The following is a 23,639-nucleotide window of genomic DNA, read 5'->3' as shown; positions in this document are numbered from 1 at the left end:
GCCTTGGGAGCTGCAGACCAGTCTTCAGTGGAAGGCGGATCACTCCAGGCTTTAGTGGGGAACTGCTGAATAGGCACCTTCAGACCAGTCTGCCACCTCAGGCTGAGTAGCAGTGAACTCTGGAGCTGGAGCAGTCCATTCACCCTGAAACTCCTCCATGGCCACAGCCTTCTCAGCGGCTGCCTGCTCTTCCTTTTCAGGCTCTCCAGGATCTCTGTAGAAGTAGAGATCCTGCATGACCTCCCATGGGCATTCTCGGGAGATGGTGCCACACATGTGCAGAACTTCCCGGGCGTGCATCCACCACGTCAGACCCGCTGGGTGCACGCCCTTTTTAGGATCTCAGAGTAGGATACAAGAACTGAGAAAATAGAAAAGTCAAAGACTGCCTGAAGAGTTAGGAATATTGAAGAAGAGGAAAAAAGCTATTTTTAAAATGTTTTCACCTCTCCTTAATTAAGCTCTCATTCCTTAAAATCATACTTTTGGGCCAGAGACCCTTGTGGTGGTAACGAAAAACTTGCCCCTCGTGTAGCACACTACCTACACTTGTGAGTTCATCGGCCAGCGGCCTCAGCTCCAAGCTCTCACAGTGTGCAGGGAGCACTTCTGTGTACCATTTCAGAGGCTTTGATTTTGTACACAGGAATGGAGGAAACACTGAAACTTTGGAAGGGGAGGTTGGTGTTTGAAGGAAGACCCCCTGAAGGCAGAAGGCTTCTCATGGGGCTGATCTAAATGACCCCAATAAGACCTGTTTTTTGTTTTTTAATTTTAAAATTTACTTTATTACTTTTACAGCTTTATTAGGAAATAATTGACATACATCACCGTATAAGTTTAAGGCATACAGCATGACAGTTCTGACTGATATGTATTGTGAAATGAGTAGGCTCAGTTAACATCCATCTTCTCATTCATCATTTTCTTATCTCATGAATTATGCTTTGAGTACTTCATAAGACTTTAGAAGATTCATGTATCTCTAGCTGAGCTGTGCTCATTCTAATGCCTTTAAACAGAATTGTAACAGTCTCACTATTTTTCTTTATTTTAATTGGAGTACACTTGGTTACTTCACACTGCTGTGTTAATTTCTGCTGTACAGCAAAGTGAATCAGCCACGTGGATGCACATAGCCCCTCTTGTTTGGATTTCCTTCCCATTTGAGTCACCACAGCACTGAGTAGTTTCCTGTGCTATATAGTAGGTTCTCATTAGTTATCTGTTTCATACATCACAGCCTTGTCCTGGCAAAGGGGCTTGCAACACTCAATGAAACTATGCGTCATGCCGTGCAGGGCCACCCAAGACAGACAGGTCATGGTGAAGAGTCTTGACAAAACGTGGTCCACTGGAGAAGACAATGGCAACCCACTCCAATATTCTTGCCTGGAAAACCCCATGAACAGTGTAAAAAGGCAGCAGTCCATGGGATCGCAAAGAGTTGGACACAACTTAGCAACTGAGCAACAACAACGTAAATATCAGACCCAATTTTAAAATAAGTGTTTCCTGTTACTTTTGTAGAAGGACAATGGAAATATCTAGATTACTGGTAGTTGCTGTTCCTTAAACTGTTTCCTTGACGTACTGAAGTGTAACTGTCACATGCAGGGATGTGTGTCCTGCTCTTTGTGACCCCATGAACTGTAGCCCACCAGGCTCCTCTGTCCATGGGATTCTCCAGGCAACAGTACTAGAGTGGGTTGCTCTTTCCTCCTCCAAGGGATCTTCCCAACGCAGGGATCAAACCTGCCTCTCCTGTGGCTCCTGCATTGCAGGTGCATTTTTCCACCCACTGAGCCCCGGTGGAGTCCTGTAACTGGCATATAAGCAATGATGTTCTGTGCTGTGCTTAGTTGCTCAGTCGCGTTCAACTCTTTGCAACCCCATGGACTGTAGTCGGCCAGGCTCCTCTGTCCATGTGGATTCTCCAGGCAAGAATACTGGAGTGGGTTACCATGCCCTCCTCCAGCGAATCTTCCAAACCCAGGGATCGAATCCAGGTCTCCCTCATTGCAGGCGGATTCTTTACTATCTGAGCCACCAGGGAAGCCCATAAACGATAGTAGTTTGGAGGAAAACAGTAAAGCTCTATCTGATCAGCTGTGCTTGGTGTGTCTCACAGAACAGAGTGACTCAGAGATGGAGGCGTGAAGGGTATTTCTAAATTCATGTTTAGGAAAGTGAGACGGATGGTGCTATCAGCTCCACACACACGTCGTCACTCACTCTCATCTCCATGACCTAAAGCAGATGGGATCCAAGATACCATGTTGCAGTAAAGGGTATAAGAGATAGAACCACAGTGAATTTATTTCAAATAGTAAACGCTCAAGTACAAGACTGAACGTATCATAAAAGAAAGGACAGCGGCAATTAGAAGAACCAAAAATACTGAGTCCAGGGACTTCCCTGGTGGTCCAGTGGCTAAGACTCCACGGTCCCAGTGCAGGGGGTGTGGGTTTAATCCCTGATCATGACAGGTTGTTGCTGAGTCATTAAAGATGCTGGGATTCTTGGCCTCCGGAGGAGAAGAATTCAACCTGGGGCCAGTGATGAGGCTTGATCGCTCAGAGCTTTTGCGTAATACAGTTTTATTGAAGTATAAAAGAGATAGAGAAGGCTTCTGACATAGACATCAGAAGGGGGCAGAAAAAGTGCCCACCTGCTAGTCTTTAGCAGAAGTTATATACCTACTGGCAGGCCGCTAATTAGAGAAAGGAAACACCTCAAAACTCAGAGAGTGGCACCAGGCCTCTCATCTGCAACATGCATTTTGGCATAACATTGGCAAAAGGTGAATTGGCCCAGGCCATAAAACTGCTGCTGCTGCTGCTAAGTCGCTTCAGTCGTGTCCGACTCTGTGCGACCCCACAGACGGCAGCCCACCAGGCTCCCCCATCCCTGGGATTCTCCAGGCAAGAACACTGGAGTGGGTTGCCATTTCCTTCTCCAATGCCTGAAAGTGAGAAGTGAAAGTGAAGTCGTTCAGTCATGTCTGACTCTTAGCGACCCCATGGACTGCAGCCTACCAGGCTCCTCCATCCATGGGATTTTCCAGGCAAGCCATGAAACTATTGACCTGAATCTTGAATCAAGGCAGGTTTCCAAGCAAATACATAGTCTCATTAACATAGCTTAAGAGAATATTTGCATAAGTAAAACACTAGCTTGTTGAGTAAAACATACTGGTTTGTCAAGTCAGTTCAGCATCTTAGGCACTTGAAGAAAGACAGTCTTAGGTAAATACACAGTTCATTAACATAGCTTAAGAAAAACATTTCCATAAGAAAACACATTGGCTAGCTCAAGGTTTGAGAAAAGTTAAGTTCAGGTGGAGCCAGGCGTTGTCATGGCAACGTAGAATGAACATGGCAACAACAAAGAAACCTTTTAATTTTGTGTAGAGAAGGGAAAAAAATCTGACACTTGTAGTTTGTTTCCTCCTGCCACTTAAGAGAGAGAGGAAAAAACGTCTGACCCTTGTAGCCTATTTTCTCCATTTGGAGACCCCTAGCCTTCCTGCCTGTTACCCTCTCAGTAGATCCCACATGTCACAACTAAAGAGTCTGCACGCTGCGGTGAAGATGAGACAGTCCACACACTGCAACTATGGCCCAGGGCAGCCAAATACATTTTAAAATAAGTTTTAAGAAAAAGAAATATTGAGTCCATTGTTACTAAGTAAGAATATTGAGTAATGTTATATGATTACAAAGAAATGTTACAAGATGGTGAAATGTACTGAAGGAAAATATTATTGTAACAACATTTAAACACTTCAGATAAACAAGGACTATAACCATCATTTTATTGCAAGAAAACTATGCATGCTATGGCTGACAAAAGTGGCCCTTATTTTTCTCATGTAATTGCCTCTCTTTTTGTCATGCTATTCTGCCAACTAAAGAAGCCCACTGAGATGCTTCCTGGAGGTTTGCAGCAGGCTGAGTCTGCACTCCCAGAGCCCAGTAATTTTTCCAAGTGAAAACAACTTGCTTGACTTACAAATCCTGACTTATAAAAAATTGTTACAACATATTCCTTAAGTGTAGAGTAGGGAACTGTGACAATTCCCACAATTATAATACAATGTAGCATGGGAAATAGATGTGGAAACAGTGTCAGACTTTATTTTGGGGGGCTCCAAAATCACTGCAGATGGTGATTGCAGCCATGAAATTAAAAGACGCTCACTCCTTGGAAGAAAAGTTATGACCAACTTAGATAGCATATTCAAAAGCAGAGACATTACTTTGCTGACTAAGGTCTGTCTAGAAGGCAATGGCAACCCACTCCAATACTCTTGCCTGGAAAATCCCATGGACGGAGAAGCCTGGTAGGCTTTAGTTCATGGGGTCGCTAAGAGTCGGGCACGATTGAGCGACTTCACTTTGACTTTTCACTTTCATGCACTGGAGAAGGAAATGGCAACCCACTCCAGTGTTCTTGCCTGGAGAATCCCAGGGACGGGGAAGCCTGGTGGGCTGCCATCTATGGGGTTGCACAGAGTCGGACACGACTGAAGCGACTTAGCAGCAGCAGCAGCAGCAGCAGCAGCAGCAGTAATCTAATACAAAGCAAAGGAAAACTTGTTCTCCTCAAGCATCGGGGACGACAGAAACATTTCAGAGCCCACTGGGGTTCACTGTGAAAACTAGTGTGTTTACATCAATAAAAACTAGACTAACGTTTCTGATGGCTGTTTCTCGGGAGTAAGTAGACTGATAATCATCACAGCTTTATTTCCAGGGAGACGCACTTGGAGGAGATGAACCCAAGGTGCCTTCTCTGATGAAGGAGGAAGCGCACTGTTTGCTTGGATGACTGTGGGGCTGACCTCCACTCCCTGGCTTTGCTCTCACCTAAGGAGCAGTTTGGACTTCCCAGGTGACTCAGTGGTAAAGGATCTGCCTGCCAAGCAAGAGACATGGGTCGGAGCCTTGGGTCAGGAGGATCCCCTGGAGAAGGGAGTGGCAATCCACTCCAGTATTCTTGCCTGGGAAATGCCACGGACAGAGGAGTCTGGCGGGTTCCAGTCCATGGGACCCCAAAGAATCTGATGCAACTGAGTGACTAACACTTTCACTTTGAATGAGCAACCGCAAGGCAAAGGGAGGCACTGAATCACATCCACTGACCACCAGCGTTTACAGCCTCAGCCAGACCTGGGCTGTGAGGTCACCCAGCCCGGGACCAAAGGCATGAGATGAAGAAGAGGAGCAACGAACGCCTGTGTCCTGTGTGGTCTGCCTTCGGGTACGTACATCTGTCTCCTTTTTACAAAACGACATTGGGAGTTCCTGCTGCAGTTGGGTCCCTAGCATCCATCAGGTAACTTGGTTTAGCCGGCCCCGCCCCAGCTCCCGCCCCTGCACCGATGCCCTCTCTCTTATTCAGGCACCAAGTGGAAGCTCAGAGTTCTCCATGCACAGCGGGCATTTCCACCTCCCTATGCATGGAGACCAGACCCTCCCACCCCCACCCTGCGACGACGAGCCCTCCATCACACATGCGTGGAGTCAGGGGCGTGAAGCCTCTGTGAGCCTAAAACCAACACACTAAGATCCAGGGGCACCGTATCAAGTATCAGGACTAACAAGTGGGACTTCCCTGGAGGTCCACTGGGTAAGCTTCCACCTATCAGTGCAGGGGACACAGGTTCAATCCCTGGTCTGGGAAGATTCCACATGCTGCGGGGCAGCCAAGCCTGAACGCTACAACTACTGAAGCCCGTGCACCAAGAACCCACAGCATGCCCCACACAAAAAAGAAGCCACCGCAATGAGAAGCCCTGGCGCTCGCGGGAACTAGAGAGGAGCCCCCTGTCGCAGCAACTAGACAAAGCCTGAGTGCAGCAAGAAGACCCAGCACAGCCGAAAATGAAATAAAAATCAAAGCCAAAATATAAGACTCACAAGTGGTCCATGCTCTGTCTCAAATCGCAAACTATAACTGTGCTGAAAAGTATGAGTAACACATTTATTGACTGCAGTGACCTACTCTTAGAAGGGAGCTTAAAAATAAACCATTTTAATGGTCTTTGCTGTTTATCTGCTTTTTAAAAGCAACTTTCTGTTAAACAAATGTTTTCTAATGATCAATAAAGCGAGCTAGTATCAACTCACGTTCTTTACAACAGAAAGAATACACACACATGAGATATTTGAAAGTGGGAAAGTGCCTTTTTTAGAGTACTATGGTTATAGAAGGATCCGTATGCTAGAGAAAGTGTGTATCATCTCCTAAGATGGTTTCACATTCATGAGACAGTCAACATCTCATTCTCCAGCTGCTACTGGACCCCTGGGCATTTCTAATACTTTTTCTTTGTTTGACAATATGCTCAGTTGCTCAGTCATATCTGACTTTTTGAGACCCCATGGACTGTAGCGCACCAGCCTCCTCTGTCCATGGGATTCTCCAGGCAAGGATACCTGGGCATGGGTTGCCATGCCCTTCTCCAGGGGATTTTCCCGACTCAGGAATTGAACCTGTGTCTTTTGCACCTCCTGCACTGGCAAGTGGATTCTTTACCACTGCACCACCTAAGAAGCTTTAATATGATGTTACAAACTTAAAAACAAATCCCCTGTGTGATAGAATTGGAGGCTAAATGTAAATCTACTGGCTGTTCACACTAAGTCGACAAGGCCTCTCTTTACCACCCCTCCAAAGCCATCCTGTCACTGGGAGCAGGAGCCACAGTCATCACAATAAATAACCTGTGAGCCGTGAGTCTCCTCACTCCCTCTCCCTGGCCCCAGACAGACAGGCTTCCTCGCTGCGCCCCTGCCTTGGGGTCTTTACAGGTTCTGTTCCCTCTCCTGAGAACAAGCTTCCACAAGTGTCCCCTTCATTTCTGGCACACAAGGAGCTCCTGCACTCTCAGGCTGTTGTTCAAATGTTACCCTCTTAGAGAGATACCCTTAACCATCTTTACAAACACTGTATCAGCACCAGAAATTCCTTAAACAGCTTCCCTGCTTGTTTCGTTCACAGCGCTTCACGGCATATATCTCTGCAGTTTCCTTTATTTATAGGTTTATGAATCCCCCGTCTTCTCTTTCTCCTCACCAGACCTTGAGCTCCATGAGGACAGGTTTCGACTGCTTATCCATTGCTTGCAGCCCTAGAGCCTACTCAAGTGCCCAATATGCAGTCAGGCTTTATGTTTTGTTTTGTTAGTTTGTTTCCTAATGGGGTATAGAGACTTTACAATGTTGCGTTCATTTCTGCCATACAGCAAAGTGCATCAGCTGTACGGATCCATAAGCCCCCTCGTTTCTGGATCTCCTTCCCATTTCAATCGTCACAGAGCACCGGGTAGAGCTTCCTGTGCCGTGCCGTAGGTTCCCCTTAGTATCTATTTTATGCACAGTAATGAGGGCTGAGGCGTAATTTCATATCAAGTGAAATATATATATATTTTTACTATTCAATAATATCTGCCTCTGAAGTCATATCTTAGAATGTGAATTATCACCAGCACACCAATGTAGAGCAACCATGCTCATCCTAACCCTATTCTGCCTGAGGCCTTGCAATGTCTCCCACATTCTCCTGTGGTCCACACTGAAGTGGGGATGCACAAAGCCTGACTAGTAAAATTCCATCGCCTGGTTCTGGTGACTCAGCCCTGACATGACATTGAAAGTCAGCATCAGTGCTGTGGATGGAACTGTTTCGAAGGCTGAATGTGGTAATCAGGGCCAATATTTAATCAATACACTATTTAAACAAGAAGTGAATACTCTCATCTCCTCACAAATATGTTTTTATGGATTCTTCTCTTTCTTAAATCTTTGTCTTTTTTATTTCAGTACTACAAAATGGACATTAGGCCATTTATTTGAAAGGCTGTTTTATTTTTCATGTCATTTTAAAATTGTCTTATGAAACAATATCATCTTTATTCATGCAAACAAAATGCCATAGTCAAACAGCTTCAACTTGTGTTTACTTTAAAACAGTTTCTGCTCTGTTTTCCAGATGATTGTACAGGAGGCAGTGATCAAGACCATCCCCAAGAAAAAGAAATGCAAACGGGCAAAATGGCCATCTGAGGAGGGCTTACAAATAACTGAGAAAAGAAGAGAAGCTAAAGGCAAAGGAGAAAAGGAAAGATAAGGATATACCCATTTGAATGCAGAGTTCCAAAGAATAGCAAGGAGAGATAAGAAAGCCTTCCTCAGCAATCAATGCAAAGAAATAGAGGAAAACAATAGAATGGGAAAGACTAGAGATTAAACACAAGCTGGAATCAAGATTGCCAGGAGAAATATCAATAACCTCAGATATGCAGATGACACCACCGTTATGGCAGAAAGTGAAGAGGAACTAAAGAGCCTCCTGATGAAAGTGAAAGTGGAGAGTGAAAAAGTTGGCTTAAAGCTCAACATTCAGAAAACAAAGATCATGGAATCCGGTCCCTTCACTTCATGGGAAATAGATGGGGAAACAGTGGAAACAGTGTCAGACTTAATTTTTTGGGCTCCAAAATCACTGCAGATGGTGATTGCAGCCATGAAATTAAAAGACGCTTACTCCTTGGAAGAAAAGTTATGACCAACCTAGATAGCATATTCAAAAACAGAGACATTACTGACTAAGGTCCGTCTAGTCAAGGCTATGGTTTTTCCTGTGGTCATGTATGAACGTGAGAGTTGGACTGTGAAGAAGGCTGAGCACCGGAGAATTGATGCATTTGAACTGTGGTGTTGGAGAAGACTCTTGAGAGTCCCTTGGACTGCAAGGAGATCCAACCAGTCCATTCTAAAGGAGATCAGCCCTGGGATTTCTTTGGAAGGAATGATGCTAAAGCTGAAACTCCAGTACTTTGGCCACCTCATGCGAAAGGTTGACTCATTGGAAAAGACTCTGATGCTGGGAGGGATTGGAGGCAGGAGGAGAAGGGGATGACAGAGGATGAGATGGCTGAATGGCATCACTGACTCGATGGACGTGAGTCTGAGTGAACTCTGGGAGTTGGTGATGGACAGGGAGGCCTGGCGTGCTGCGATTCATGAGGTCGCAATTGAACTGAGAGATCTCTTCAAGAAAATTAAGATACCAAGGGAACATTTCATGCAAAAACTGGCACAATAAAGGACAGAAATGGTATGGACCTAACAGAAGCAGAAGATACTAAGAAGAGATGGCAAGGATACACAGAAGAACTGTACAAAACAGATCTTCAAGACCCAGATAATCACGATGGCGTGATCACTCACCTAGAGCCAGATATCCTGGAATGCAAGGTCAAGAGGGCTTTAGGAAGCATCACTATAAACAAAGCTAGTAGAGGTGATGGATTTCCAGTTGAGCTATTTCAAATCCTAAAAGATGATGCTGTGAAAGTGCCGCCTTCAATCAGTAAGTCATTTCAGTCACTCAGTCATGTCCGACTATTTGCAGTCCCATGGACTGCAGCACACTGGGCTTTCCTGTCCATCACCAACTGTTGGAGGTTACTCAAACTCATGTCCATTGAATCGGTGATGCCATCCAATCATCTCATCCTCTGTCGTCCCCTTCTCCCCCCACCTTCAATCTTTCTCAGCATCAGGGTCTTTTCAAATGAGTCAGTTCTTTGCATCAGGTGGCCAAAGTACTGGAGTTTCAGCTTCAGCATCAGTCCTTCCTGAATATTCAGGACTGATTTCCTTTAGGATGGACTGGTTTGATCTCCTTGCAGTCCAAGGGACCCTCAAGAGTCTTCTCCAACACCACAGTTCAATATACCACCAAATTTGGAAAACTCAGCAGTGGCCACAGGACTGGAAAAGGTCAGTTTCATTCCAATCCCAAAGAAAGGCAATGCCAAAGAATGCTCAAACTACCACACAATTGCACTCATCTCACATGCTAGTAAAGTACTGCTCTAAATTTTCCAAGCCAGGCTTCAACAGTACATGAACTGTGAACTTCCAGATGTTCAAGTTAGATTTAGAAAAGGCAGAGGAACCGGAGATCAAATTGCCAACATCTGCTGGATCATCCAAAAAAGCAAAAGAGTCCCAGAAAAACATCTACTTCTGCTTTGTTGACTATGCCAAGGCCTTTGACTGTGTGGATCACAACTAACTGTGGAAAATCTTTCAAGAGATGGGAATACCAGACCACCTTTCCTGCCTCTTGAGAAATCTGTATGCAGGTCAAGAAGCAACAGTTAGAACTGGACATGGAACAACAGACTGGTTCCAAATTGGGAAAGGAGTACATCAAGGCTGTATATTGTTACCCTGCTTATTTAACTTATTGTGCAGAGTGAATCATGAGAAATGCTGGATTGGATGAGTCACAAGCTGGAATCAAGATTGCTGGGAGAAATAGCAATAACATCAGATATGCAGATGACACCACCCTTATGGCAGAAAGTGAAGAGGAACTAAAAGCCTCTTGATGAAGGTGAAAGAGGAGAGTGAAAACGTTAGCTTGAAACTCAACGTTCAGAAAACTAAGATCACAGCATCTAGTCCCATCACTTCATGGCAAATATATGGGGAAACAGTGGAAAGTGTCAGACTTTATTTTGGGGGGCTCCAAAATCACTGCAGGTGGTGATTGCAGCCATGATATTAACAGATTCTTGATTCTTGGAAGAAAAGCTATGACCAACCTAGACAGCATATTGAAAAGCATAGACATACTCTGCCAACAAAAGTCCTTTTAGTCAAAGGTATGGATTTTCCAGTAGTCATGTATGGATGTGAGAGTTGGACTATAAAAGAAGCTGAGAGCTGAAGAATTGATGCTTTTGAACTGTGGTGTTGAAGAAGACTCTTGAGGATCCCTTGGACTGCAAGGAGATCCAACCAGTCCATCCTAAAGGAGATCAGTCCTGAATATTCATTGGAAGGACTAATGCTGAAGCTGAAACTCCAATACTTTGGCCACCTGATGTGAAGCGCTAACTCATTTGAAAAGACCCTGATGCTGGGAAAGATTGAGGGCAGGAGGAGAAGGGGACAGCAGAGGATGAGCTGGTTGGATGGCATCACCGACTCAATGGGCATGAGTTTGATTAAACTCCGGGAGTTGGTGATGGACAGGGAGGCCTGGCGTGCTGCAGTCCATGGGGTCTCAAAGAGTTGGACACGACTGAGTGACTGAACTGAACTGAACTGAGAGAAGAGTGTTCTAAGAAGATTCTGGGGGCTTCTCTGGTGGCTCAGTGGTAAAGAATCCACCTGCCAATGCAGGAGACACGGGCTCCATCCCTGGTGCAGGAAGACCCCACACGCTGCGGAGGAACTAAGCCCATGCCACAACTATCACGCCTGTGCTCTAGAGCCCGGGAGTGACAAGAGAAACCACCACGCACCACACCTAGAAAAAAGTCCACACAGCAATGAAGACCCAGCTCAGCTGTAAGCAAATAAATTACAAATTTTAAGAAGATTCTGTGCTGTACAGTAGGTTCTCATTCATTATCTATTTTATTCATAGTATCAATAATGTATACATGTCAATCCCCGTCCCCCAAATCATCTCACTCCTCTGTCCCCCTTGGTGACCTAAATGAGAAGGAAATCCAAAAGAGGGGATATAGTTATACATACAATAGATTCACTTTGCAGTGCAGTGGAAACAAACAGAACACTGTAAGGCAATTATACGCCAATAAGTTTGTATTTTAAAGGAAAAAAGAGATTCTGGTCTCATGCACCATTTAAACCCTACCTTAAAAACAGATCTCTCTAAAAAGAATGAGTCAGGTGGAAGCAGAAGTGGCCTTGAACCTGCTAAGTTGCTCTAGCAGGCTTATACAGTCACCTGAGACCACACTTGTGAGTTTCTATATCACACAAAAACAGCATGTCAAGGGTTCAGGGTGGTTCAGTATCTCAGGCACTGATGTGCTTTGTAAACAAACATCTGATGAGGAGACTTTCGTGTGGTTCCCAGGAACAGTCTATTTATTCTTCAGAATCTGTCATTTAGGAATCGCCCTGTTGGGAAGACCTCGGTCAAGACAACGTCTGAACTGTCTTGCTATGTGGCCATGAATATCTCATCTCCAAGACGATCAGTCACTCACACACACATGTCTGCCATGGAGTTCATCACATCCTGCTAACACAGTCACGTTCTCAAGCTTCCCTGAATTATTTGCACACATGTCCTCCCAGCTTGTACATACAATGTGTGGCCTCTGAGTATAGAGAGGATGAAGTCGGACTAACAAAACTGCATGTTCAAAGCTTTAAAAGTTATTATCACATAAATGTCACTGGTGACATCTTGCTCCATTACACCGGATAAGAAGCAAAAGTGTGTCAGTTGCTTCAGTTGTGTCTGACTCTTTGCGACCACATGGACTGTAGCCCACTAGGTTCCTCTGTCCATGGAATCCTCCAGGCAAGAACCCTGGAATGGGTAGCCATTCCATTTTCCAAGGGATCTTCTCAACTCAAGGCTTGAAAATCAGTAAATCAAGTCAAAACCGAATGTGCACTTTTTATTGGCCCTAAGGAATGTTGCTTTTGCTTGTAAGCTCCAAGGACTTCTTCACGACACTTTTATGTTTGAGTGTCATTTTTTCCCAATACTCCAGGCCTTCACCACACCTGACCTCAAGAGAAACCACTTTACAGAGGCTAACCTACTCAGGTTTCCTCACTGCCTAGCTGCCCCAGGGCCAGGAACTACCCACCTCTGTCCCGGTTCTGAATCCCACGTGGGAGAACGAAACATCTGGAGTGGAGACGCAGAAGTGGAAATTACTACAGGAGCCAGTCCTGGGGTAGGAAACCCTTAACTGTAATTTATGAGTTGCCTGAGGCTCAGGGATGACAACCTGTGTTAAAAACTCCAGAAGGACCTAATGATGGAGGGACACCACAAGATTGTGGGCTTTTCCCTGAGGAGTTCAACCTGGTCCTCACATTAAATACCATTGAGAAAACCCTTTATGCTCTAACAGAGAGAGCGCTCTGTTCTTCTTAACAAAACTGCACTTGGGGAAACCTAGGAATGAGAGCCTAACCCACCTGGGGTCATCAGGGCCTAACTGAAGGAGCAGAAAGAAACAAATGAAATGGATGAACAACTTTGTTGTTGTTCAGTCACTGAGTCACGTCAGACTCTTTGGAATCTCATGGACTACAGCACTCCAGGCTTCCCTGTCTTTCACTGTCTCCTGGAGTATGGTCAAACTCATGTTCACTGAGTCAGTGATGCCATCCAACCATCTCATCCTCTGTTATCTCTTCTCCTGCCTTCAATCTTTCCCAGCATCAGGGTCCTTTCCAATGAGTCAGTTCTTCGCATCAGGTGGCCAAAGTATTGTAGCTTCAGCATCAGTTCTTCCAATGAATACTCAGGGTTGTTGACTGGTTTGATCTGTTTGCTGTCCAAGAGGCTCTCAAGAGTCTTCTCCAGCACTGCAGTTTGAAAGCATCAATTCTTTGGTACTCAGCATTCTTTATGGTCCAACTCTCACATCTATACATGACTACTGGAAAAACCATAGCTTTGACTAGATGCATCCCTGTTGGCAAAGTGATGTCTCTACTTTTTAATATGCTGTCGAGGTTGGTCATAGTTTTTCTTCCAAGGAGCAAGTGTCTTTTAATTTCATGGTGAGGTCATCATCTGCAGTGATTCTGAAGCCCAAGAAAATAAAATCTGTCACTATTTCCATTGTTTCCCCAATTATTGCCATGAAGTGATGGGACCGGATGCCATGATCTTTTTTCAATGTTGAGTTTTAAGCCAGCTATTTTACTCTTCTCTTTCACTCTCATCAAGAGGCCCTTTAGTTTCTCTTTGCTTTCTGCCATTAGAGTGGTATCATTCATCTGCATATGAGAGGTTGTTGATATTTCTCCCGGTAATCTTGATTCCAGCTTGTGACTCATCCAGCCCAGGGTTTCTCATGATGTTCTCTGCATAGAAATTAAAGAAACAAGGTGACAATATACAGCCTTGATGTACTTCTTTCCCAGTTTTGAGCCAGTTCATTGTTCCATGCCTGGTTCTAACTGTTGCTTCTTAACCTGCATTCAAGTCTCTCAGGAGGCAGGTAAGATGGTCTGGTGTTCCTATCTCTTTAAGCATTTTCCACAGTTTGTTGTTATCCACACAATCAAAGCCTTTAGCATAGTTAATGAAACACAAGTAGATGTTTTTCTGGAATTCTCTTTCTTTTCTATGATCCAATGGATGTTGACAACTTGACCTCTGGTTGCTCTGCCTTTTCTGAATCCAGCTTGTACATCTGAAAGTTCCTGGTTCATGTACTGCTGAGGCCCATCTTGATGGATTTTGAGGATTACCTTGCTAGCGTGTGAAATACGCACAGTTGGTGGGTTGTTTGAACATTCTTTGGCATTACCCTTCTTTGGGATAAGAATGAAAACTGATCTTTTCCAGTGCTACGGAAAACTCACTGCTGAGTTTCCCAAATTGGCTGGCACACTGAGTGCAGCACTTTAATGGCATCATCATTTTTGGGGTTATGAAACAGTACCGGCTGGAATTTTATGCTCAACCTACATAAGACCAAAGATAAACAGGAAATCCTGAGAGACACCAGAGTGGGGGAAAACAAAAGCAAAGCACCTTGTCTGGTGCTGAAATACCTTTCCAGGTCCAAGGTGGGGTTGCTCCTGCCTAGGGTGTCATGGCAGCAAATTGAAACTACATGACTCTTGTGTCTCTGGACATGTTCTTCTTGACCAGAAACACTGCATATCCAGTCAGTCAATCCCCAAAGGCCAAGCCAGTTCTGGGCTCTATGCTTATTACCTTGCTCCTTCTTGTCCTAAACAAGATTGACTACATTGCCCAGACAATCAGAAATTTTCTATTTGTCTCCATCTTGTTCTTCATTCTTTCTTAGAAAAGCTTCTTGCTTTTTGCAGTTTTCCAAATGGAGACTGCTGCTTCATGAAGTGTTAAAGTTTGTTTGTAGTTCCTGAATTTTCTTTAATCATTCTCTAACATCCTAGATGAACAAAGCTAAGGATTACATTTGATTTCTCAGAATCCATGACATCAAGAAGAGAGTACAGTATTCAGTGTTGAGAAAAAATGACCAACTTCAAATTCTATATCCTGCAAAATTGTCTATCAAAGATAAAGGAGAAATATAGACGTTCTCAGACACACAAAGACTGAGTGAATTTGTTGCCTTGGAGGAAATGGTTAAAAAAAAATTGTTTAGAGAAGGGGAATAATAAATTGTTTAGACAGAAGGAAAAAATAATTGTTTAGAGAGAAGGTCAGAAACTCAAGCCTATATAAAGGAAGAAAGAGCATTGAGGAAAGAATAAGAGAAGTCAAAATAAACTTTTATTTTTCTTAGTTCTCATGCATCTATCATCTATCATGCATCCATTTTGTTAAATAATACTACCAATGATATATTCAATTATGTAATCATATATTATATACTTATATATACTTGTGTATGCTTCTATATGGGCTTCCCAGGTTGCTCAGCAGTAAAGAATTTGCCTGCCAATGCAGGAGGTGCAGATTTGATCCCTGGGTTAGGAAGATCCCCTGGTGAAGGAAATGGCAACCTGCTCCAGTATTCTTGCCTGGCAAATCCCATGGACAGAAGAGCCTGGCAGGCTACAGTCCATGGGGTCGCAAAGAGTTGGACATGACTTAGTGTCTAAACAACAACAACATGCTTGTATATACATTTTAAAAATGACAGCAAAGATTCAGGGATTGAAGGAAGGGACTAGAATTATTTTGTTATTTTAAGGTATTTATACCACCTTTGAATTATGACATTGTTTGAAAGTGGCCTATGATTCGCTGTAAATTTATGATGCAACCACGCTAGGGCAACCCTTAAAACAAGTAAAGAAGAATATTTAAGTAATATGCTAATAAAAGGGAGAAAATGACATCATACAAAATGCTTAGGTAAAGTCACAAAAAGCAGGAAAAGTGTCAAAAAAATTAGATGGTGAAGGGCAACAAATAAACTGTAGTAACAAATATGGTAGATACGAATCCAACTACATCAGCAATCACTTTGAAAGTCAGTGATCTAAATGACCAATTGATTGTAAGCTGGGTCAAAACAGCAGACGCAATCACACATTGTCTATAGGAAACTCACACTAAGTATAAAGACAAACAGATGAAGGGAAATCCACATATAAACAGTAGTCCAGAGAAAATGGGAGTAACCTATTAATTTCACAGAGAACAAGCTTCAAAGCAGGGAAAAGTATCAGGGATAAAGAGGGTATTAAATAATGATAAAGGGATCAGTTATCAAGAAGACATAACAATCCTTCATGTGAATGAACCTAATAATGGACAAACTGCGTGAAGGAGAAACTAATAGAACTGCAAAAGACGTAGGTAAATCCATTATCTGAGCTGGAGATTTCAACTCAAGCCTATTAGAAATGGACAGATCATCAGGCAGAAAATCAGGAAGGAAACTCAACAATAACATCTAGGAACTTCCCTCGTGGTCCAGTGGTTAAGAATCCACCTTGTAATGCAAGGGACACGACTTCAAACCCTGGTTCAGCAACTAAGATCCCACATGCCACGGAGCAACTAAGCCCATGTGCCGCAACTACTGAAGCCACGTGCTTTAGAGCCCGCACCCCCAGCTACTGAGCCTGCAGGTCACAACTAGAGAGTCTGTCAGCTGCAACCAAAGATTCCACATGACACAACGAAGATCCCGCATGCTGCAACTAAGACCCGACACGGGCAAAGAAACGGAGTTTAAAAATGTACCGTTCGTCAACTGGATGAGATTCACATCTACGAATTATGGCAACAGCAGAACGCAGGTTATCCACATGCTCACCTGGAAGATTCACAAAGATACACCATGCCACATTCTGGGCCACAGACACACTTTAACAAATTTAAAACAACAGACATCATATAATGAACCTCCCTGCTGGTACAGTGGAGAAGAGTCCATGTGCCTTTGCAGGGGACACAGGTTTGATCTCCGGCCGGGAAGATTCCACACGCCACAGAGCAGCTAAGCCCACGTACCACAGCTACTGAACCTGTGCTCTAGAGTCCGCGCTCCATGAGGGAAGCCGCCTCAAAGAGAGGCCCGTGCAGCACAGATGGAGAGGAACCCCTGTCTGTCACAGCTAGAGCAGAGCTCACAGTGATGAAGGCCCAGCACAGCCAGAAGTAAATTCTAAGAAACGAAAGGAAACGACAGACCAACATCTCTCATGAACATGAACGTGAACTACTGCTACATGGAAATATTAGCAAATAGAACCCAACAATGTATAAAAATAGTTATACACCACAATCGAGGGGGTTTGTGCCAAGTATGCAAAGTTGGTGCCACATTTCCATTAATTTTAATTTTTAAAAGAATAGTAATCCTGGTTGATCACATCTGGCTTTTTGCTGGGAGCCAGCATGGGGAATCCCACCTGTGGCAAAGGTCATGAGGAAGAGGCCTGACAGGCAAAGGCGAGATCAGGCCTTGAGGGAACCCCCCTGGACCTTCTCGAGCATTCACCCCCAAAATAGAGTCTCCATCTTATTGGATTATGCTTTTCACCAACTCTTCTGGCATTAACAGCAGGCTATCCCCCACCACCTTTCTCTGAAAAGAGTTAACTTAGAGCTCCAGTTAATAAGTCTCCTGGGCATAACAAGAGTGTTTCAGTCCAAAAACTCCTCTGATGGCTCTCTAGCCTGCCTGACAAGTTTATCCGGCCTCTTACAACCACACATGTGATTGTTCATAGCCTCGCAACCGTGAGAGGCATGAGACGCTCTGAACTTTCTAAATACACACTTTTTTGAGAAGTTAGAAATTATTAGTGTAGTATTAGTGAGTTGTTAGAAATATACCGGTGGAGGGTTTCATTGTCGAGCCAATATTTGCTGCTAAGTCTCCATATCCCTTGTTCCTTATATACATTAACTGATATAACTGGCATATGGGAAAATAAGTAATAACCTTTGATATTAATCACATTAGACCTTAGGCTAGTAAATTCTTTTCTGGACTATAGCCCACTGCACCTTTGCCCTGCAGGAATGCAACTTTATCTGGTCCCTTTGGAGGGTGGCGCCTGGTTTAAGAAAAATCACCCTTGGAAAAAATAAGTGTTCTGGTTGACTGACCATTATCAGAAAGAAAGGGTCATAAAATGTTAGCAGGCCCCCTGGCCAGAAGATGATGTAAAACCACCTAAGACCTTTGTATGCATGCATAAAGAGTGCCTGGTCTCGATAAGGGTCAGGTCTGTTGACCCTGCATGACTTTGTATGCATTGATCTCTATGTACAACTTAAAGTATAAAAGCTTCCCTGAAAAATAAAGAGACGGACCAGTTCCTGGAAAGACTGGTTTCCCCCGTGTCTTCTTTTCTTTCTCTCCTTTTCAGGCTAATTCCCATCTGGAGCACAGAGGCTCACCGTGTCTACTTATTTGCCCGGGCTTCTAAGGCCCACGCGAGAGGGAGCCCAAGGCGGGGCACCCTCCGCTGTTCAAGCGGGTGCCTGTGGCCTACATAGACGGTGCAAGTCCCTTGTCTCAGGGCTTTATTGGTCTCCTGTGTAAACAAAGGAATACAGCCTCTTTTCTCCTCTATTTTCTCCATTACACTATTCTTTCCTAATTTCTCTTTCTATCTCTAAACAAATAATCTTATCTAATCGCCGATGCCATCCCCACTTCGAATTCCCTGGATATATCGGGGCTGGACCCCAGCAGCTTTTAAATTTATCTTGTTAAGTAAAAAGTTAGAAAAAGCAATAACTCAAAAGTATGGCCCAGGGATGTTCCGTTCAGCTCCTGCTACGTTTGTGTCTCCCCCAGATTCATACGTTAGATCTTGATGCCCATGTGACGGTATTAGGAGGTGGCCCGGGAGAGACTCTTCATCGTGAGAGTGGAGCCCTCAGGAATGGGGTCAGTGCTGTTACAGAAGGACCGTGGAGCCCCTGCCCCTTTCTCCCTGCGAGGTCCACCTGGACCTGGCCCTGACCCCAACCACACTTGGCCTTCAGCCTCCAGCGTGGTCTATTATTTATCAGCCTCCGCGGCTGTGGTCTTTCGTTACAGCAGCCGGGCGGGACCAGGGCCCTCCCCTCAGTCTACTTCCGTGAAAGATGTTCTGCGTGTGTGTTGCGTGTGTTCTGTGTTCTGTGCATGTGCTATGCAGGTGTTCTCTGTGTGTGTTCCGTGTGTGTGTGTGTTCCGTGTGTGTGTGTGTTCTGTGCATCTGTTGTGTGTTGTGTGTGTGTGTGTGTGTGTGTGTGTGTTGTGCAGAATAAGGCTACTGACTCTCACATTTTACAGGGATGAGCCCTAGGAGGTGATCAGACAAGCAGGGTTTCCTCCTTCCGAGCTCTCTGCTCCAGATCATCTCTCATCGTCATGAGGGTGACACTCTCATCCATTCAATAATTTTAATCATTTGTTGCATGATGAGAGGCGTGGCAGGGACTGAAGTCTGATACTCCAAGTTGTGTGGCCCGTGGTGGTGGCTGTGGTCCTCCTGCTGGGGTCCTGGGCTCTGGGGACCATCTGATGTAGGCATGTTCTCCATGTTGCCATGTCTACCACCAGAGACCATCATAAAGGAGTTGGTGATGAAGCTTGCTTTGTCCTTTCATGATCTCTCTTTTCCTTCAGGATCTTGAGCAAGTGTTCAGGTGTCCTGGGTTTGAGAAGCAGATTAAATCACACACATTCATGCTCGGGAACTTCCATGTAAAAGCCAGTCTGATGGATCTGAGGGATTGTTTTCTTTCTACATGAAATTCTGTGGGCATGCATTCTAGTTCTCTAGATGAAACCTGCTTACCCATGCTCCCTGATGGTAGCATGATGACTGACTTACTCAGAGACGTGAGATTTAAGCAAAGGAACAGCACTGAACTTGGGTTTACAGGAAGTTCTAAAGCTCCATGTGCCCAAAGAAACAGAGTTACAGCATCCTGCTTGTTGCCCTGAGGACTAAGAGCCTTCCACTCTTTTGGATGTAGAATAACCAACGTCCTTTTCATGCAGTCACAAACTATGGAAGACAAAAGATGTGCTGCTTCTTTCTCATGTCCTCAAATTATTGAAATTATCTGATAAAGGAAGACACTACCTTAAAATATCATACTATGCCCGGATCTAGTCAGCAATTTTCCAATTAAAAATCCCATGGCAACTAGCTAATTTACCCATTTCATTGGTTGGACAAATGTTTTAATCTATTGTTCTGTGCCCTATCTTAGATTTACAGTGATACATATTAGCAAACAAATGCTAGTTATCTGCATGTCTGTATAACTGCTGCTATATATGTAAATCCCACCTACATGACATTTTTGAAATGTATGAAATAGCCTCCCTCAGCATTAACACTGTTGGAGAAATCTAATTCCGAGAGTATCATCATTGAAATGCCATTAAACATTTAATACTCTCTCCCTGAGACTGGCAAAAGAGTTCCACAACATTTGCATCAGAGCTTCTTCAGTTTCTTCTTTTTCATAATTTTATGTTTAATACCATCTTTCTGTTTTATCTAAAGTAAATACGTTGCTAGAAATTCTCATTTGGTGAGAATTAAGAACCTTTCAAAACATCATGCTACTTTCTGCCTCGCTGCTATTCATCACTTTTATGAATGAAAGACACAAATAGGTACAAAGATACATCAGGATCCTGACTTGTGTCCTATCTACAAGAATGTTTGGACGATGGCCACTCTGACTGGTGTGAGGCGGTATTTCATTGTGATTTTGATCTGCATTTCTAGTAATTAGTGATGCTGAGCATCCTATTATGTGCCTATTGTCCATCTATTAATTTGGGGCAAGCATAAATGTGGTTTTGAACTGTGAGTTTTAAATCATTATAACTAGGCTCAAACATATCTTTATTAATCAAAATAGGAACCATTAGAATCAACGCATTTTTGCCAATGAGAAATAAGTTTGTTTATTCCTGTAGCCAAAAAAAAAAAAAAAAAAAAAAAATCCATGCTTTGGGATATGACAAACTCTTGGACAGCTTTTTTTGCATCCTGCTGGTTGTGGAAGTGTTTTCCCTGTAAAAAGTCATCAAGATGCTCAAACAAGTGGTAGTTGGTTGGCGAGAGGTCAGGTGAATATGGTAGATGAGGCAAAACATCGTAGCCCAGTTTGTTCAACTTTTGAAGTGTTAGTTTTGTGATGTGCAGTGGGGCATTGTCATGGAGAAGACTTGGACCCTTTCTGTGGACCAATGCCAGGTGCAAGCCTGGAGTTTTCAGTGCATCTCATTGATTTGCTGAGTGTACTCCTCAGACATAATAGTTTTGCTGGGATTCAGAAAGCTGTAGTGGATCAGTTCAGGCAGCAGACCACCAAACATTTACCATGACAGTTTTTTCTTACAAGGGTGGTTTTGGAAAGTGCTTTGGAACTTCTACTCAGTCCATCCACTGAGCTGGTCTTCAACAGCTCATATTTTAAAAAATGGTACATATTAAATAATTTCATTGATATTTTTGATATTATAAGTCAATCTGGGCAACATGTATGTTATATGACACACACACTCTCGCCAGCTGACTACCACTTGTTCAAGCATCTTGATGACTCTTTGGAGGGAAAATGCTTCCACAACCAGCAGGATGCAAAAAAGTCTATCCAAGAGTTCATCATATCCCGAATATGTGTTACTGTTGCATTACCTAAAGAGAGAAGTTATATTTTTAAAGGCTCTCATTTGAGCTTCGGTAGAGAAGAAAGGCTAAACCCTTTTGTTAAGTAACCATTATAGAATAAATAGAATACAATAACATTTACAGAGCTTAGCTTTCATCAGGGAGAAAAAAAAGCAGTAAACAAAGCAAGCAAAGCATGCTTTCCTTTACCTCAGATCCCCAGACACCAGGGGAATGAGAACAACTGTCCTGCTGGTGCTGTTGTGTAGGAAGCAAAGCCCTCCTCCTTGGGTCGGAGCGACACGGTGTCTCAGAGGTGGCTGAGGCTGTACAGAATGAGAGATGAAGCATTTCAGCCTCAGAACCAGAAAAAACAGAAATGCCTGGACAATCACAGTCCATAAAAGGACTACGAAATGGATTTCACTGTGTTTGTTCCAATTTGGCCAATTCTTTCTGTATTTTCTTAGAGTTTCCATAGAGACAGTCTCACAAAATGATCCTCTTCTAAGCCATAGAGAAAAAACATAGACAAGAAAACAAAGAAACAAAGAGAAGACAGAATTTAATTTAAACTTATAATGATGGGAAATGGAAGAGAAATCCTTTTCTTTTGTTGGTGTGATTACTCGGAAAGGCAGTAATTTTGCTAAACAGACTTTTCTTATGGCGCTCAGGAATGGCCTTGCACTTACTGTTCTACTGCAAGCCTCGAATAGTGGAATTCTGTAGAATGAAAGTTCTGGGGAGAGCTATCTAAATGCTATTTTACAGGGAAACATTGATATTTTTTCCCCCAAGTAATCTCTTTTAAAAATTATCAAAGTTATACATCTATGGGAGAAAATTCATTACTTACTGCAAAAGCAAACAGAAAGTTTTGATCATTTTCTGTGATTCCACTACCCAGAGAAAACTGCCACTAATGATATTTCTGATTAGGGTATGTGTGGATATACACACAGTTCCTTGTTCTCTCTCCACAGCATTCCACTACATCAACTTCCTGCTTAGAGGCACGTGCATTGCTGTGTTTTTAAGAAATGATTTTAAACTATTATGCAAGCAAAGCTTTAAATATAAACCTGAAATGGTACACTCATGACTTCCTTCTGAAGAATTCCAACTATGGGACCTGTTTGCATGTATGGCTTCCATAAAATTCTCTTGTGTATAAATCATGTCATGGGTTTCCTTGGTGGTCCAGTGGTGCAGAGTCTGCCTGCCAAGGCAGGGGACGTGGGTTTGATCCCTGGTCTAGGAAGATCCTACATGTCATGGAGCCATTAACCCTGTGCACAACTATTGAGCCTGCGCCCTCGAGCCAGGGCTCTGCAACAAGAGAAGCCACTGCAATGAGAAGTCCACACCCCAGAGCTGAGAGCAGCGTCCACTTGCCACAACGAGAGAAGAGCCTGAGCAGCGACGAAGACCCAGCACAGCCAAACGTAAATGGACAAGCTCATTACTTAAAAGTGAACTACTGCATTTGATTTTTAAAACTATCCCGTGACCTGCATAGGCCCACTCTGACCGTGGTTAAAAGTTTATCGTATGGATGAGTAAATTGCAGCTGTTTAATGGAAAGGCAAAGAGTCGGACACGACTGAGAGTCTGAACCGAACTGAATTAAGTGGAAAGCTGCACTTGAACTGAGCTGTATCTCCATAGATTCTGCGTGATTTTACAAAAGCAAATGGCAGAGATGCCCATGGTGCATCAAAGTGTTGTCCCGTGTAGCAGTTGTAAGAAATTGACAAAGTGAAAGTGAAAATCACTCAGTCATGTCTGATTCTTTGCGACCCCATGGACTATATAGTCCATGGAATTCTCCAGGCCAGAATACTGGAGCGGGTAGCTGTTTCCTTCTCCAGGGGATCTTCCCAACCCAGGGATCAAACCCAGGTCTCCTGCATTGCAGGCAGATTCTTTACCAGCTGATTCTTTACCACCAGGGAAGCCCAATAAATTGACAAACTCCATGTAATGACCGTGTGGTGACGTGCC

At 43.7% G+C, this 23,639-nt stretch overlaps 1 long non-coding RNA gene and 1 other non-coding gene across 2 annotated transcripts; both read right to left on the bottom strand.

Moving 5' to 3' along the window:
- Positions 1–453: 453 nt before the first annotated feature.
- On the bottom strand, positions 454–601 carry LOC114115925 (small nucleolar RNA SNORA62/SNORA6 family). Its single transcript, XR_003590030.1, has one exon. It is a non-coding gene; the product is annotated as a small nucleolar RNA SNORA62/SNORA6 family (small nucleolar RNA).
- A 10,827-nt stretch (positions 602–11,428) lies between these two features.
- On the bottom strand, positions 11,429–21,969 carry LOC132660154 (uncharacterized). The gene is made up of 2 exons (XR_009601410.1): positions 21,843–21,969; positions 11,429–19,646 (listed from the first exon to the last, which is right to left on the bottom strand). It is a non-coding gene; the product is annotated as an uncharacterized LOC132660154 (long non-coding RNA).
- Between the last annotated feature and the right edge of the window lie 1,670 nt (positions 21,970–23,639).

The sequence above is a fragment of the Ovis aries genome, chromosome 7 (genome assembly GCF_016772045.2).
Source record: "Ovis aries strain OAR_USU_Benz2616 breed Rambouillet chromosome 7, ARS-UI_Ramb_v3.0, whole genome shotgun sequence".
Classification (NCBI taxonomy): Eukaryota; Metazoa; Chordata; class Mammalia; order Artiodactyla; family Bovidae; genus Ovis; species Ovis aries.
Note: the sequence above shows the minus strand (reverse complement) of the source record. Positions and strands in the feature narration are given on the sequence as shown.